This window comes from Puma concolor, unplaced genomic scaffold, assembly GCF_028749965.1.
Source record: "Puma concolor isolate L17-30 unplaced genomic scaffold, mPumCon1.1.hap2 unalloc_scaffold_129, whole genome shotgun sequence".
Classification (NCBI taxonomy): domain Eukaryota; kingdom Metazoa; phylum Chordata; class Mammalia; order Carnivora; family Felidae; genus Puma; species Puma concolor.
Window position 1 is genome coordinate 42,397 of NW_028240157.1, and position 14,802 is coordinate 57,198.

The following is a 14,802-nucleotide window of genomic DNA, read 5'->3' on the forward strand; positions in this document are numbered from 1 at the left end:
GGAAGTTTCCAAAGGGAGGGCCTCTTGCTACATAGCTGCTTCCCCTCCAGGCACGAGGGTCCAGCTGGAGCAGCACAGGGACACGCCTAAGGGAAACAACACGGGTTCGAATCTCGATTTGCCACTAACCACTTAGGCATGCTAGGTGGGGCACCACGGCAGACGTCTCAAATGGAGGTTATGAATGTGGAAAATGCCCAGCACAGGGCCTGACGGTACTAAGGATAAATGGTGTCTATTACCCCGGTTGGATGTGGCCAAGCCTTACAGGCAAAGGCCACTGTCTGAATGAGTCCGCTCAACTACCTGAAGTCAGTACACAGGTAAATCCCTCAGGGCACTGGCTCCCCCCCACCCCCCGGGGGTGGCTTAGGTCGGGGGTGGGGGGGGCCTCAACCTGAGCCTCGGGGGGGGGGGGGCTGTTGGCTCGCCTGGACCGCCCCAGCCACTTGGACGGACCAGGATTGGGTAGGCACATTCCCATCTAAACAGATCTCTAGTGACCACACTGCCGAGCATGGAGGGACACCAAAAAACAGGTCATCGCTGTCTCTGTTCTCAAAAACCGATGGCCCAAAGAAGTTATCAAATGGAGGCATGCTGAATGGATTTTGTACTGTTTACACACATTGCTTCATTCATTCCTTGGAACCACCCTAGGCGAGCTCTTTTATTATCCAGATCTAACAGATACGAAATCAAAGCTGACCCAGGTCAAGGAACTTCCCAAGATCCCAGGGCTGATCAGTGGCGGGCTCTACCACCTTCGGCCAGGATGACATCCACCCTTCTGGAAGAGGCAGGTGTGAGCTAGGGCTAAGGGGTGGCTGGGGAGGGGGCAGGGGAGTCTTGGGAGGAGGGCTCTTCGGCCGGGGGCCCAGGTGGCGGGATGCAAGGGAGCATCGGGTTGAGTCTGGCAGGAAAGGTTTACAGGCGAACAGCGAGGCATGGAAAACGGCAGGGTGGCCCTAAATGATGAAAGACGCTCTGATTCACCCCTGGCCTCTGGATCCGGCAGAGGGTGAACAGGACCCAGCGCCGACCTTCCTAAGTAAGGACATGCAAAGGGAGACAGGTGTGTGGAGGACGGGCCCCACGAAACCAGCTCTGGTCAGCGCACAACAGACTGACAGGAGGAACACTAGCCCCTGGCCACAGCCCATCACACTGTCTCTCCCTCCACCACTTTCCCAGCTCCTACCCACCGGGAATCCTCAGGACCCTTTGCTGGAGACCAGCTCCATGCTCTGGCCACCAGGGCACCGGGAGAAGGGGACGTACTACAGAGTCGGTCCTGAAACCGTGCCTGATCCTAGAGGCTGGGTTTCTTCAAGGCTACCCTACGCAGCCCTGCAGGCCAAGTTCAGGCTCTCTGGCTTTGAGACCCTGGCATCCAATCCCCTTTGGTAATTCCGGGGGCCTGCCCTTCTAGACAGAGCCTCAAGCCCTAAAACTGCCCTTCCCTCAGCCGGCCTCAAGGCTTGGGCCTCAGCAATCTGAAGAGGAGGACCATTGAGGCCTCATCAACTAATTAACTGAATATAATATTCACTGGAGGGAGGGAGGCTTATCATTAAGTGGGTGTCCTGGCCAAGTCAGGATCTGCTGAAAAAACAAAGTAAACTGACACTGAGGTCAGAGCAGGGCCAGACAAGAGACAACTGGGACCTAAAACAGTGTCAGGAACGTCACAAAAGGACAACCGTGCAGAGAAACCTAGAAGAATGGCCACTTGACAATTCACAAAACAGAACTGAGACGTGGGGGTCAGGCCAAAGTTCCGGGCACATCTTTCTTTGCAGGAAACCAAAGCTCCCTACATAGGCCTGTCGGTGCTAGAACGCCTCAGGAAGGCAGGCAATGGCTCAGAGGCAGGACCACGACCATCTACGATGTGAGATCTCTGGGCTCTGGGTCTCCTGACTGCTAGGTCAGCACTCCAGCAGGCTCCTTGGGTGGGCCAGACCCCCATCTACCATGCTATGGGACTGGTTTCACTTTCTATCCTCAGAACTGTCTTCACTGACACCAAGAAGCAAACGAAAGAGGGGTGGGTCTTCAGGAGACCCAGAATAAAGAGAGCAAGTAGAGAGTTCAAACATCCCTGATACAGTTGAGCAGAAAAGGTGAGTGCCGTGTGCCTTTAGGAAACTCCTAAGCCACCCTTCGTCTACCTCTGCCCCTCGGTATCGGTTCACTCTGGCACAGGATCTCATTCTCTATCCTCATTTAATTCTTAAAACAATCCTGTGAGAGAAGGATGATTATCCCTCATTCACAGAAGAGAAAACTGAGGCTCAGTAGAAACACGCCTCAGGTGAGGGACAGAATTTTCTCATTCCAAGCTCTGTGCCTTTCGCCAGTTCATACTGTCCCAGGTCCTTGGTTCAAAGAGTTTCAGGCAAACTTATTATTCACAGACTCTTCAGAAGCTCCACCTTATCAAAGAAGGCCTAACACTGACAAGAAACAATCTTGCCCATCAGATCTGTGGCCCCACCTAGCTGACCACAGGTCCTTTCCATGGCAGCCAGGTTTCCGAGCTGTCCCTCCTCAAACGTTCCAACACACAGGAAGGAATCGTTGTGGTTGATTCTCTTCGTGATACTGCCTGGCCTTCTATAAACATCCAATTTCACTTCCTCAGGAGACTAAGGAAGAACGAAAAGAGGAGAAGGACTCAGATGAGACTTACATTAAAAGAAGAAATGGATAACCTGGCTTCACCACTTTCGAAACACTCCGTTCATCAGTAAACAGCAACCTCCTCTTCTGAGAGACTTCCCCGCCATCCGCGACAGCCTCGTCTCTACGGCCTGACTCCGATCCTGCACCTGGCTATGCACGACAACAGGCCGGTGTTTAAGCCCTCCAGCTGCTCTACCAGGTGATGAGTCAGGGTTTTCAGTTGGAAACAAATGACAAAGTTATCTTCTGATTCAGAAAGACAGCGGATACTTCAGACATGTGAGTGCTGAGTAAACAGCACCTCCTTCTACCTGAAGAAAGTCGGATTTCTAGACAAGAGCCCTGTGGGGGGTGGGATGGGTGTGTGTGGGGGGGGGGTAGGGCAGCAAAGCAACTGAATATCAGCTGGAGGGCAAGCAACTTCTAGCTCGTGATTCCCAGTCCAAAGGCTAGTGGGGGAGGCCAGAAATGTGAAGTCTAGGAACACTGGGTATCTTTCTTTCCTCCCTCCCTCCTTCCATCCAACAACACCCATCTCTCCCATATTCTTGTCCCAGGTCCCTTAAGATTCTGGCAAGGACCAAACTCTGAGTGAATGAAAGCAGGACCTTTGCCTGACTCATTCACCATTGTATTTCTAATGCTTCAAACAGTGCACGGCACAGGGTGGTGCTCAAGAAATACTTGCTGAATGAACAGATGAGTAAAATAAAAAGGCTCAGACCGTTGCAGACCGTAAGAGGTTGAGGTATACAACTTTTCAGTGGTGGGGTCACTGTGGAACTCCTTCCATTACACCAAGCTGCCAACAGGCTGAAACCCTTCAGAGATCACACCTTCACGGAAGGGGACATTGAAGGTCAAAGGCCATCCGATTCTCGAAGGCGTGAGACTACAAATGCAAGCAAAGACAATGGGTCTTCTTTGGGGTCCTTTACAATGGCTGTCAAATGGCCAATCCTTCGGAGTTTGGTCACCAGAACTTAGAGGGGAGGTGCACCCCCAAATCCCAGGAGATTATAAATGTTAACAATGGAGCCTGGGTGCCTCAAGAATGTCTAGCTACTCTGAGATAACTTGACTCTCTGTGTTCATGGGTAATCAAAATGGTCAAAACTCAATGCTCCAGCACCTGCCAAAAGAGGAAGCAATTCAACAGCCTCCACGGAGGCCTCGGCGTCCCCAGGATCCACTCATCTCTACTCTTCACAACATGTAACGTCACCTCTGGCACATTCGGTAGCGGGACTAATCTACAACCAGTTCTGGCCAGGAGGGGCACTGGGTGAGGGTCCTTTCTAAGCGGCAGGGCAATACACATGGACATGATTCTGTGACCACAGCCAACCCCACACAGTGGAACCCCTGGAGTTTCTCCAGATCATCACCCAAAAGGAAGTGATAAGCTCCCACTGCCCCAGCTGAATGAGTAGCTGTCCCTCACCTTCCAGGTATTTGGATGATACCTACCATTCCAGCAGCCAACGCGAGTGATGTAATATGGATGCCAGGAACACAATCCTTAAGGACAGCTACAGGGGACCTGACATCCAGGAAAAGCACTTGACCCACGGGAGAAGGATCTCTACTCCTCCACACTTACTTACCATCTGAGGCCCTGCATCAATTGAGGTGTTCGGCAAGTGCCTGGCTCTGAGAAAGCAGGTGGGGTCGGCAGGGGACTGCACTAGGTTCTCAGATCAAATGGGGACCACATCAAGGGAAGAATGGGCGCAGAGTTGGGATGAAGAGTTGAAACGGGGATAGGAAGACGTCAGTCTAACAAGATTGGGTAGGGGTGGTGGGAACTAGGGCAGCAAGAGTTGGGGGGTGGTTTAGCAAAGACTCAGGAATGAAGTGTCCTCAGGCTGGCTGGGGATGGAAAGAAAGTACGGGGTGGGCTTGGAAGTTAGGGGTTGAGTGGGCGAGGACAAGAAGATACATACAAGACTTGAGATAGGGCTGAGATCAGAGTTATCAAGAAGAGGGGGGTAAGCGCAATAGGGCATCTACTGTGGTGGTAGGTATTAAATGAGTGGGGGGAGGTGGGTGTTTTGGCTGAGCAGACCTTGGGGGGCTGAGCAGGGGGGCTGGGATAAGAAAGCTGAGCCTGAAAAGGGGTAAGCCAGAAAGACGGGGAGGGGGGAGGGGGGGTTCGAGGAGGTCTGCGTGGAGCACTGGGATCGCCAAAGGGGTTGAGGGGTGAGAATGAGATGCGTCAGAGGGAGGCGGAGGGAAGTGGCTGTCCTAGGGGTTGGAAGTGGGCTGCCGTGGGGTCGAGTGTGGCTGCACTTACGCAAGACCAGTGGTGAAGGGGTGAGGGTAAGGGCTGGGCTCGGGTCACGGGTGAAGAAGAGGAAGGGGACGGGTCAGCACTGGCTGTTTGGGCTGAAGGCTCGGGTCCGAGTGGGGTAGGGTGCGGGGCTCAGGCGGGGAAGGGAAAAGGCTCTGAAGCAGGACAGTTTCAAAGCAACCAAGGGTTTGCGATCACGGACAGGGCTGGTGACCCATCGCCCGTTCTCGTCTCGGCCCCGCCGTCCCTTCTCACCCTCCTCGCCCTCTGACCCCTAACTCACCAGAGGGAGCGGGGACGGGGCGCGGGGCACTCCTGGCCACGGCAGCCCCTAAGCCTCCGACCAGGCGCTGCGGCCTCCCGGCCAGCGACAACAGGAAACGGCGCTCGCGGCGCCGGACGCCATCACGTTGGTTCGGCGTCCGGCCCCGCCCCCGGACCGCGGAGCCAATCGCAGGGCCGGCGGAGCCTCGGGGCGGGGCCACCGCTCGGGAAAGCCCAAGTCACCAGCCCCGGAGCAGGTGAGTGATCTGGGAGGCTGGGGACTCTGCGACCCGAGATGCGCACGAAGAGGCGAGGCCACCGGGGTAGCCCACCAGTGTCGGGCGGAACGTGTCCTACTGCCCGCCCCCAGAAGTGTCTGCGTCTCACTAGATCCCGGCCGCCTTCTGGGTTCATGACCTTGCCTGGGCACAGCACTATCTACCATTGAGGCTGTCTGTTGGCCTCCTGCCCGGAAGGTTCCCACTTGTAAAATCGGACCAATAACGTCTACCCTAGTTTTGCCTCCCTGAGGGCATCAGTGCAGTAGGTGCTTCCCGCCTGGTGGTTCTCAGGAAAAGCATACAGGTTTTGATCACCGCTGTCACCAAGGGAGCACCTTTAGGTACCCGTCAGCCCCCAGGCATGAAGCTTAAGGTTCTGGTTATTCTCATCTAGCCAGCAAGTTGTTTGTTTCCTTTACTTGGTAGAGTTGATATTTCTCTTTCACATGGACTCGGAACAGAAGGTCAAGAGTGTGTGTTGGTGGGGGTGGGGAGAGATGTCTTGTGCTTTGGACACTTCATACCTGCAGGCTTAGGTCAAATGGGATCTTAGGGCCTGAGTGTGGGGTGAGTAGTGGGGTGGAGAGGTACTGCTATCTGCAGGTTCAGGGGGACTTTGGGGGTGTCTACAGGGCTGGTCTGGGAACGGGACAGTTCTTGGAAGAAAGCTCCACTGATCTGGGCCAGGCTCTCCATCAGCCTTTCTGGGAAGGGGAGAAGAAGGGGTCCCAGTGCCTGTTTCCATTTATAAAACCAGCTGTTGAAGATGTGGCACCTGAGTGTGTGCGGGTTGCCCCTTCAATAATTCTCTCTCTAGGAGCGAGAACCACCTCTCCTCGATTTTAGACTAGATGAATCTGAGTACATTTAGTATGGTTAACAGTTGAACAGAAAGTTAGAAATAAGGACACGGAGGGATGCCGGGGTGGCTCGGTCGGTTAAGTGTCTGACTTCGGCTCAGGTCACAATCTCACAGTTGTGAGTTCCAGCCCTGCATTGGGCTCTGCGCTGACCGTGCAGAGCCTGCTTGGGATTCTCTCTCTCTCTCTCTCTCTCTCTCTCTGTCTCTCTGCCCCTCCCTCGCATGTGCTCTCCCTCTCAAAAGTAAATAAACATTAAAAATAAATAAATAAGGACACAGAAGCAAAGCATTATCTTAGCATTAAACAACTTGGAAAGTAAGGAATTTACTAGGAAATCCAGCTTCCTGGGCAAAAGGATAGTGTTTCTGGTTATAATTATAGCACATCAAGAGCATCAGTGTCTTGATACAAGCATGCCCTCCCCCAGATGGAGCCAGCAACATTCCTCAGTTCTTCCAATGAATTTGTACGCAGCCGCTGTCTGCAAAAGCTGTGGGAACCCCGCATGGTAATCTCTTGTCTATCTTTTCAGGAGCCCCCGTCTCCTGGTCTTCTCTTACTTCTCAGGCCTCTCGGCCCCTCTGCAAAGTCGACGGGCTTGTCTTCCTCTCTCCATCTTACTCTGGCGCACGTTTCCACCATTCATGGGCCACGAGTCCACCAGGTAGTCTGAGGCCGGAAAAAAAAAAAAAATCTCCCATTACCCTGTTATTTGAGCAATAATAAAGGTACATGCAAAGTGCCATGGTGCCAGAGAAGAGGCCTGGAAGGTTATCCTGGCGGAAGCACCTTTTATCTGAGCCTTCCGGGTGGACACAGGAAAGGGCGATGCCGATGCCGGCGAAGAGACTGGTAGAGAAACGGCTGGTGGGTAGGAATGCAGACTGAGCTCAGGGGAGGGTGCACGGAGAGGTGGAGAGGAAGCTAGGAAGTAAGGCCAGAGTAAGAGGAGGGGGATCAGAATGGAAGGGGGAGATAAAGACAGATTGGGCAATGGGGAAAGGGAGGAGGCACAGACAGAGCTGGAGGCCAGCGCAGGAAGGGCTCAGACGCTCACAAAGGCACTGGTCTGTCAGAGTCAAGCACTAGGCATAGTCATTCAAAGCCAGGCAGGAGAACTGCAGGCATCTGAACTTCTCGGGGGTCTAAGGTGTCGATTCCTGAACCCCGCCCCTGCCCTGGAGAGTCACTCTGGGATGAGGCCCAAGCATTTAGCCTTGGCCCAGACCTTTTCTGTCTCTTGCCCTCCCACCCGTGGATCTGAAGGGTGAGAAAATGTGAGGATCTCTCTTTAACCTAGGAGCTGAAGGGCAAGGGATTTAACAGGTGTGGAAAACAGAGGCTCCTAGTTGCCAGATAGGAATTTTGATTTATCCTTAGCAACCACCCTGAAGGTAAGCACCATTGTTATGCCCATGGCATAGATGATAAAACAGGCTTAAGAGAGGTTAAGGAACTTGGGGGCCCAAGGCCATACAACTCATAATTACTACGGGTGGGATCCTCACCCAGCTCTGATTCTAGCTGGAGAACTAGCATAATTCAGTGGCCGAGCAAGTGGGCTTTGGAGCCAGGAATGCTTAGGTTTGAATACCGGCTCTACCCCATACCGTTTTCTAGGCCTTCCCTAAGACAGCGCGGGGCCCAGCACAACCCAGCAAGTGTGGGCCTGAGACCACTGCCACAGTCAGTGGTTTTCATAGGCCCCTCGAGATGGCACCAGAGATAGAAACTTCTAAGTTTGATTGGTGGTTAGAAAAGAGAAGTAAATCACAACACTCTGAGGCCCCTTCGCCTCAGGCAGAGGGGCCAGAGTGTGTGACTTCCGGGAAGTTCCCCAAACTATCTGAGCCTCAGTTCCTCATCTGTAAATTGGGGAAAATATCAGTTGCCGTGAGGATTAAAGAAGATAATATCCTCAGGACGGTTTCTGGTCTGAAGTAAGCACTTGAGGATAACTAGCTATATTATTATTATTATTATTATTATTATTATTATTATTACAGTTTTGGCTAATTTGTACCTACCCAGTCCAGTCAGATCTCCGTTTTCTAACTGGTCTTTGAGCACTGGAGTGAGAGCCTCTCTTGTTGGAACCCCAGATGTATCCTTACTTGGTCTCTGACCGAAATCATCTAAGTAGGACTAATGCCACCATTTCTTTTGAAACCGGAATAGGTAATGTTCTCATGGCTTCTGTTGCAGGAAGCTGGTTCCTCCCACTCTCCTTGAAGAAACGGATTTAAAGGGTTCATAAAAATGATTTGTCAATTCTATCTCAATGAAGTTGGACACAAATACAGCTTTGAGGTGCAGTTGACAAAAGAATGGACTCTGTAAGCCTCCCAAATGTTATCACACGTAGTTTACAGTTCAAATAGTACGAAATGAAATGGTGAGGAAACAGAATGACCCGCAGCAGCCTCTTGCCTCGACCATCCCCACCCTCCTGGGCCAGCTCACCAGTCCTCGGTCCTCCTTACCTCTCGCTGGGTCTTCGGGTGCTTATCTCCACCTGTCTTGTGTTTCTAGCTCTTAATTCTTCCATTTAAAAGATTTAAAAAAAAATTTTTTTTTTGAAAGAGAGAGAAGGAGAGAGAGAATCCCAAGCAGGCTCTGCACCGTCAACACAAAGCCCGATGCGGGGCTCGAACCCACGAACCGTGAAATCGTGACCTGAGCTGACGTCAGACGCTCAACCGACTGAGCCACCCAGGTGCTCTGATTCATGCATTTTAGACACTGTCTGTGGACGTCCTGGCAACACAGGCAAGGAGTTAGGTCTTTAACACCCCCCACCCATTCCATTCTTGGGGTTTACTTTTGTCACTCTTGCCCCACGAGTGACAGTGGTTGCAGAATTGTGACTAGGCAAGTATTGTTCACCGCAGAGCTTACTCATGTAGTCCGATGGCACTCGTTTCTGTCCCCCGACCCCCCGGGGTTTAATTTCTTCTCCTTCTCTTTCTGTGCTGCCCGCCACGATCACTCCTCCACTCCGCTCCAGTGCTCTGGCATGACAGTTAGTGCCATTCCCCTCGGCTACCTCCTTGACCTGTCCTACGCTGCTGTCCTGGAACCTTCCTTCGCTGCTTCCTGGGCTGGGCTTTTCCTGGCTCCCTTCTCTTCTTGCTTTCTTCACTCTCTCTCTTAATCTGCAGTTAAGAATCCCTTTCTAATATTAAAAAATAGAATGGTCTTTGGACCTGCTCGTGATCGTAGGTATCCTTTCGATATCTATTAATTGGGACAAAAAATACAGAAAGACCAAAAGTTACTATGAAGGCACTCCTGCTCTTAAGTGAATTTGTGTTTTACTCACAATAGCATCTATGAACGTGTGAAAGCCTGTTCAAAGTTCAGGCTTAGGGTTAGTTCAATCTAGCCTCAATGTCTGGTCTTCCATTTGTCACCTCACCCCCTCAACTTGCCGTGAGACAACCCCTCTCTTGACTTTCTATTCAGTTCCTGTGCCCTAGCAGAGACTTAAGTACTGGTTTCAGGCCCACCTTGCAGGTGCACGTGGCCATGGCTGGCCAATCAGGGTCTCCTCCTACCAGATACAGGGTCCAAGCAGACCAATCAGAGGCTTTTTGAAGACTGGCTTTCCTTTATGAGGCTTGCTCAACCTCAGTGGAGAGTTGGAGTTACTAACGACTATCTTTGCAGTCTTGGGGCATGCATCCTGAAGCCTGAAGCCATCATGGAGGAAAGCACAACTGAGGGACAGCTGCGGAGAGAATGACGTTTGAGCGCTAGATGCGGCCAGCTTTAAGATCTTAGGCTTCCCGGTTATGTGAGCCGATACACTGTATGACATTTTTGGTTTAAGCATATTTTAGTTGGATTTCTTTCACTTGGAGCATAAAGAGCGGCGACTGATACATTGTCTTTGCGAACTTGGGCAGGTTATACAAGCGGTGTGTACAGACTTGGACCGTGACAACGCAGCTCCCATTAGGTCCCCTGTGGCTGCCCTGTTATCAGCCTGAGCCTGAGACAGCTTGACGTGGAATAGTCCGTTTTAGGGTCTGGAGGAAACGACTTACCATGAGTCACTGCCCTAAAATATACTTTCTACCCACATGCCCGGTGCCTGGAATTCTGTGGTGATGGTGGCATTCCTTAGCGTCAACCATGGCTCTCTTCAAGCGGTTCTCCTTTGGAGTGTGGAGTCTGCGATATTAAACTTGTAGAAGTCCTTTCTTCTGGAGGTCCCTCTGGGAGGCAGTGGATCCAGGATGCGGTGTAGACAGACCTAGGTACACATCTCAGTTCCCAATGGCACGGTCCCTTTGCAGCTTTGGGGGCAAACACATAGCACTGTGTGCTGACCTTTAGGAGGTCAGTCTGTATTACATAAGGAATCCTATGCAGAGAGTGAAGAAATGGTCTCAGATTCACCCAGTAATATCCCCGAGTCAGCCCTGAGGGCAGGGTCTGGCACTAGGCGTTGGGAAGAGGAAGGAGATGTGATTCTTGTCTTGTCAGGGCTCCTGACCTAACAGAGAACTGCGGTTGAGTCTTCACATGGACGGACGCTATCTTTCACTCCGCGCCATTCGTAGGTGACGCCTAGAAGAGCAGGGCCACCGTGTCGTAGCCTCTAACCCACGACTCTGTCACATTCTGGGAGAGAGAATTATGGGCCCTCCCCGCATCCCCGCTCCTGCTGTGTCTCCTCGTGGCCACAGTGTACTTTCCCATCCCTGGCTTGGGGCTTGGGGCTGGTTCCGTGCTTAGGCTCAAAGAGAGCAAGAGTGCTTGCTCTCTTCCGCTTCTCTTGGGTAGCCGCTGCCTCTTCAGCCTGGGTCCCGGCAGCAACGCAGGGAGACAGGACCAGCAGCGAGAAGCCGAGCCGATCCAGCCAGCAGGGCATTAAAGTACAGCGGTAACGGCCAACCTGTGAGAATCGGTTTCCCAGCCTCCTGAGTTTTGAGGATGGTTTATTAGTTAGCACTGTTGTGGCAAAAGATAACAGATACATGGACTCCCTCCGTTATCAGGTTACGTACAGGTTCAGCTGCTGCAGTAGAGACCCGACACAACAGTGGGTTAAGTGAATTTTTTTTAATTCTTTTTTTTTTAATCCTTTTTTTCGGGGGGGGGGGGAGTGCAGGCGGGGGAGGGGCAGAGAGAGTGGGGCAGAGGATCCAAAGCGGGCTCTGCGCTGACAGGCTGACAGCACAGAACCCGACGTGGGACTCAAACTCACGAACCGCGAGATCATGACCTGAGCTGAAGTTGGATGCTTAACCGACTGAGCCACCCAGGCGCCCTTTAATTCTTTTTGGTTTTAAGTGTTTATTTCTTTTTGAGATAGAGACAGAGATTGAGTGGGGGAAGGGCAGAGAGAGAGGGAGACACAGAGTCCGAAGCGGGCTCCAGGCTCTGAGCTGTCAGCACAGAGCCCGATGTGGGGCTTGAACCCACAAACGGTGAGATCCTGACCTGAGCTGAAGTCGGACACCTAACCGACTGAGCCATCCAGGCGCCCCAACAGTGGGTTAAATTAAAAAACAGCTTGGGGCGCCTGGGTGGCGCAGTCGGTTAAGCGTCCGACTTCAGCCAGGTCACGATCTCGCGGTCCGTGAGTTCGAGCCCCGCGTCGGGCTCTGGGCTGATGGCTCAGAGCCTGGAGCCTGGAGCCTGTTTCCGATTCTGTGTCTCCCTCTCTCTCTGCCCCTCCCCCGTTCATGCTCTGTCTCTCTCTGTCCCAAAAATAAATAAACGTTGAAAAAAAAAAAAAACAGCTTCTTGGGGGCACCCGGGTGGCTCAGTCGGTCAGGTGTCTGACTTCGGCTCAGGTCATGATCTTGCCGTTCATGGGTTCGAGCCCTGGGTCGGGCTGTGTGCGGACGGCTCGGAGCCTGGAGCCTGCTTCACATTCTGTGTCTCCCTCTCTCTCTGCCCCTCCCCCGCTCATGCTCTGTCTCTGTCTCTCAAAAATGAGTCAACATTGAAAAGAAATTTTTTTAAGAAGCAGCTTCTTGATCTCTCATATGATAATCCGGTTAAGTACTGGATCTGGGGCTGGTTCGGTGGCTCTTATGTCAGGGAGCCAGGCTCCTTCTGTTTTCCTGCTCTACCACCCTGGGGTGTAGCCCTCATCCAGATGAGGCCTTTGTACTGTTGAAATCTTCATTTCCTCCACAGGGTGGCGCCAGACCGCTCTCTGCCACTGCCCTGGAACACAGGCAGCCTAAGCACCATTCCTGCCTCTGCTTCGGGCCTCGGGACTTTTCTTCTTCTTGAATGAGTGTGCTCCCGCCCCCCAGCTGGTGCTCCACGCCATCCCCCAGGTCTCAACAACATACCCCCACCAGGACCACAGGAGCCAGAGCTGGTCGTGCCTGGTGCTCCTCAGGACTGAGAGGCCCTGACCTCCGTGGGGGCAGGAGCCCGCCAGCATGACCAGTCGGGACTCCCAGGTTAAGAATCCAGTGGAGCCTCCTGGTCATCCTCAATCTGCTCTGCCCTTCGTCTCCCGCTCGCAGATCCCTGCTGACCTCCAGCCCTGAAGAAGCCGGAGAACCTCTGCTTCCCCCACCTCCCCGTCCGCCTTGTCCTACTTCAGTAGTTTGGTGAGCATAAAAAGGCCTGTCAAAGTGGTCCCTCTGTTTGGGGGATGGGCTCAGGAGGGGTGGGCATGTGGGTTCGGAGGGTGACAGATTCTTTCTCCAAATGCTCGCCAGGCTCCTCCGAGCCCTCTTCTTGATTCAACCTTGCTTGGCCTGTGAAGACTTGAACAACCACGGGCATGGTTGCTGGCAGCTCGTGGCCGCATCCCTAGTAGGACTCTAGCCTCCCTTAAAGTGCCTGCCTGCAAAACTCCCGGCTGTCTAAAGGATTGGCTGCTTAGTCCAGCCGACGCCTGAAGATCGGGCCCCTGTCTCCCAGCTTCTGTGAGAGGGCAGGAGCTTAACTCTGAGAAGTGTCAGCAAAGCCAGATGGGTCTCCTATGGGCCAGCGTCCCTTCCTGCTTTTTGTCATCTTTCACTTCTGATTATAGAGCCCCCACTCATTCCCTTCCCTAGTCCCTCATTCTCCCTGTGAAATACCCCATCACCTCTGTAATACTCCCAGTTGGGTGCCTGCTCACGATGAACCCTTTCCCCTACGGCACTGCAATACTATGTTACTGACTGAACTCTGTCTGGATTACTTTAAGTAGTGTCTGCTTTTGTTTATCTTCATCAGGGGAGGTGTGCGGGATCAGCCTTTTAATTTTTTTTTTTTAATATTTTGTTTTGAGAGAGAGGCAGGGTGCAAGCAGGGGGGTGGGGGAGGGCCAGAGAGCGAGGAAGACACAGACTCCAAAGCGGGCTCCAGGCTCCGAGCTGTCAGCACAGAGCCCGACGTGGGGCTCAAACCCAAGAACCGTGAGATCATGACCTGAGCCGAAGTCGGTCGCTCAACTGACTGAACCAGCCAGGTGCCCCAACAGCCTTTGAAATTAAATTATTTTCAGGATCAGCTTTTTAAGTAAGCATCCCAGGGATGTTTGCGTATAGAGGTCCAAAGGCTATATTTTGAGAAATCATGTTTCCCTGTGGAGATCTTTTCTCTGGCAGCCCTTTTGAATGGGGGCTATGTTTTCTCAGATACCGCATTGCCAATAGTCCATCCAGCTTTAATTCCAGTGAGAACGTTCCAGAGATGAAACTAAGAATCAACTCCAGGCGCTTCTCCAGTCACCTCTGGGAATGAGTGTATGTCGTCAGCATCCAGCACCTCACCTGCTGCCCAGCTAGAATGACACCTTTCAGGGTTTCTGACTTAGAAACACGACCACCAGGTTACTCCATGTGGACACCACCCCCCTTTTACAAAGCCTTTGAACACCCACCCATCAGGAGGGGTTTGCTGGATAATGTTGGTTGGCTCTTGACACCCATTTCTAGCCCCTTCTTTGCAGGTCCTGGAAACCCACGAACCATAGTTCACAGATTCCCTCGGCAGCAGAATTCTGCCAATAAAGCGTACCTGTGTGAGATTTAGAAGGCGGGAAGGAGGCGGAAGCCATGCTTTTCTCCTCTGCAGCAGCAGACATGCAGGCTGAATGTTGGAGTCCATACTCCCCACCAGTCAGGCTTGGGGCCATGGGGCTGTAGTGACCCCAGCAGTGGCTTCCCGAAGTTTCCTGACTGAGTGGCAGCAGCAACTTTGAATCTATGGAAAGCAACTGTGGTAAAGTAACCTGAGAGCTAGTGGTGCGATTCCCCCCTGGCCCTGACCTTCACCACCGCGAGCCCCACCAGTGGTGAGCACCAATTGCTTGTATAACCTTTGCGTGTGTGTGTGTTTGAAATATCTAGAATGGTTTGTTTTCCTGGCTATGGTAGTTTTAAAATATGTTCACAAAACTGAGGGTTGACGGGGGGTGGGAGGGAGGGGAGGGTGGGTGATGGGT

At 52.6% G+C, this 14,802-nt stretch overlaps 1 protein-coding gene and 2 long non-coding RNA genes across 18 annotated transcripts in view; 1 reads left to right on the top strand and 2 right to left on the bottom strand.

Moving 5' to 3' along the window:
* LOC147571632 (pleckstrin homology domain-containing family M member 1-like) overlaps positions 1–5,395 on the bottom strand; it is a 29,537-nt gene extending 24,142 nt beyond the window's left edge. For 6 of the 9 annotated variants that reach the window (XM_086696164.1, XM_086696159.1, XM_086696165.1 and 3 more), the window contains exon 1: positions 5,265–5,395. The gene's annotated coding sequence lies outside the window, so the exon portion shown is untranslated. Of the gene's footprint in view, positions 1–2,695; positions 2,879–3,412; positions 3,581–5,264 lie in introns of all 9 variants that reach the window. The other 3 variants (XM_086696160.1, XM_086696161.1, XM_086696162.1) reach the window with 3 other exon arrangements.
* Positions 5,396–5,485: 90 nt separating this feature from the next.
* Positions 5,486–14,773, top strand: LOC147571633 (uncharacterized). 7 transcript variants are annotated; one of them, XR_015247207.1, is made up of 5 exons: positions 5,486–5,502; positions 8,973–9,105; positions 10,059–10,651; positions 12,546–12,973; positions 13,085–13,559. It is a non-coding gene; the product is annotated as an uncharacterized LOC147571633 (long non-coding RNA). The 7 variants fall into 7 exon arrangements; XR_015247206.1 differs by lacking the exon at positions 5,486–5,502 and adding an exon at positions 6,921–7,053; XR_015247205.1 differs by lacking the exon at positions 5,486–5,502 and adding an exon at positions 8,653–8,784.
* On the bottom strand, positions 6,678–10,064 carry LOC147571634 (uncharacterized). Of its 2 annotated transcripts, none has more exons than XR_015247213.1 (3): positions 9,899–10,064; positions 8,417–8,616; positions 6,678–7,058 (listed from the first exon to the last, which is right to left on the bottom strand). It is a non-coding gene; the product is annotated as an uncharacterized LOC147571634 (long non-coding RNA). The 2 variants fall into 2 exon arrangements; XR_015247212.1 differs by lacking the exon at positions 9,899–10,064 and adding an exon at positions 8,873–8,987.
* Positions 14,774–14,802: the final 29 nt, after the last annotated feature.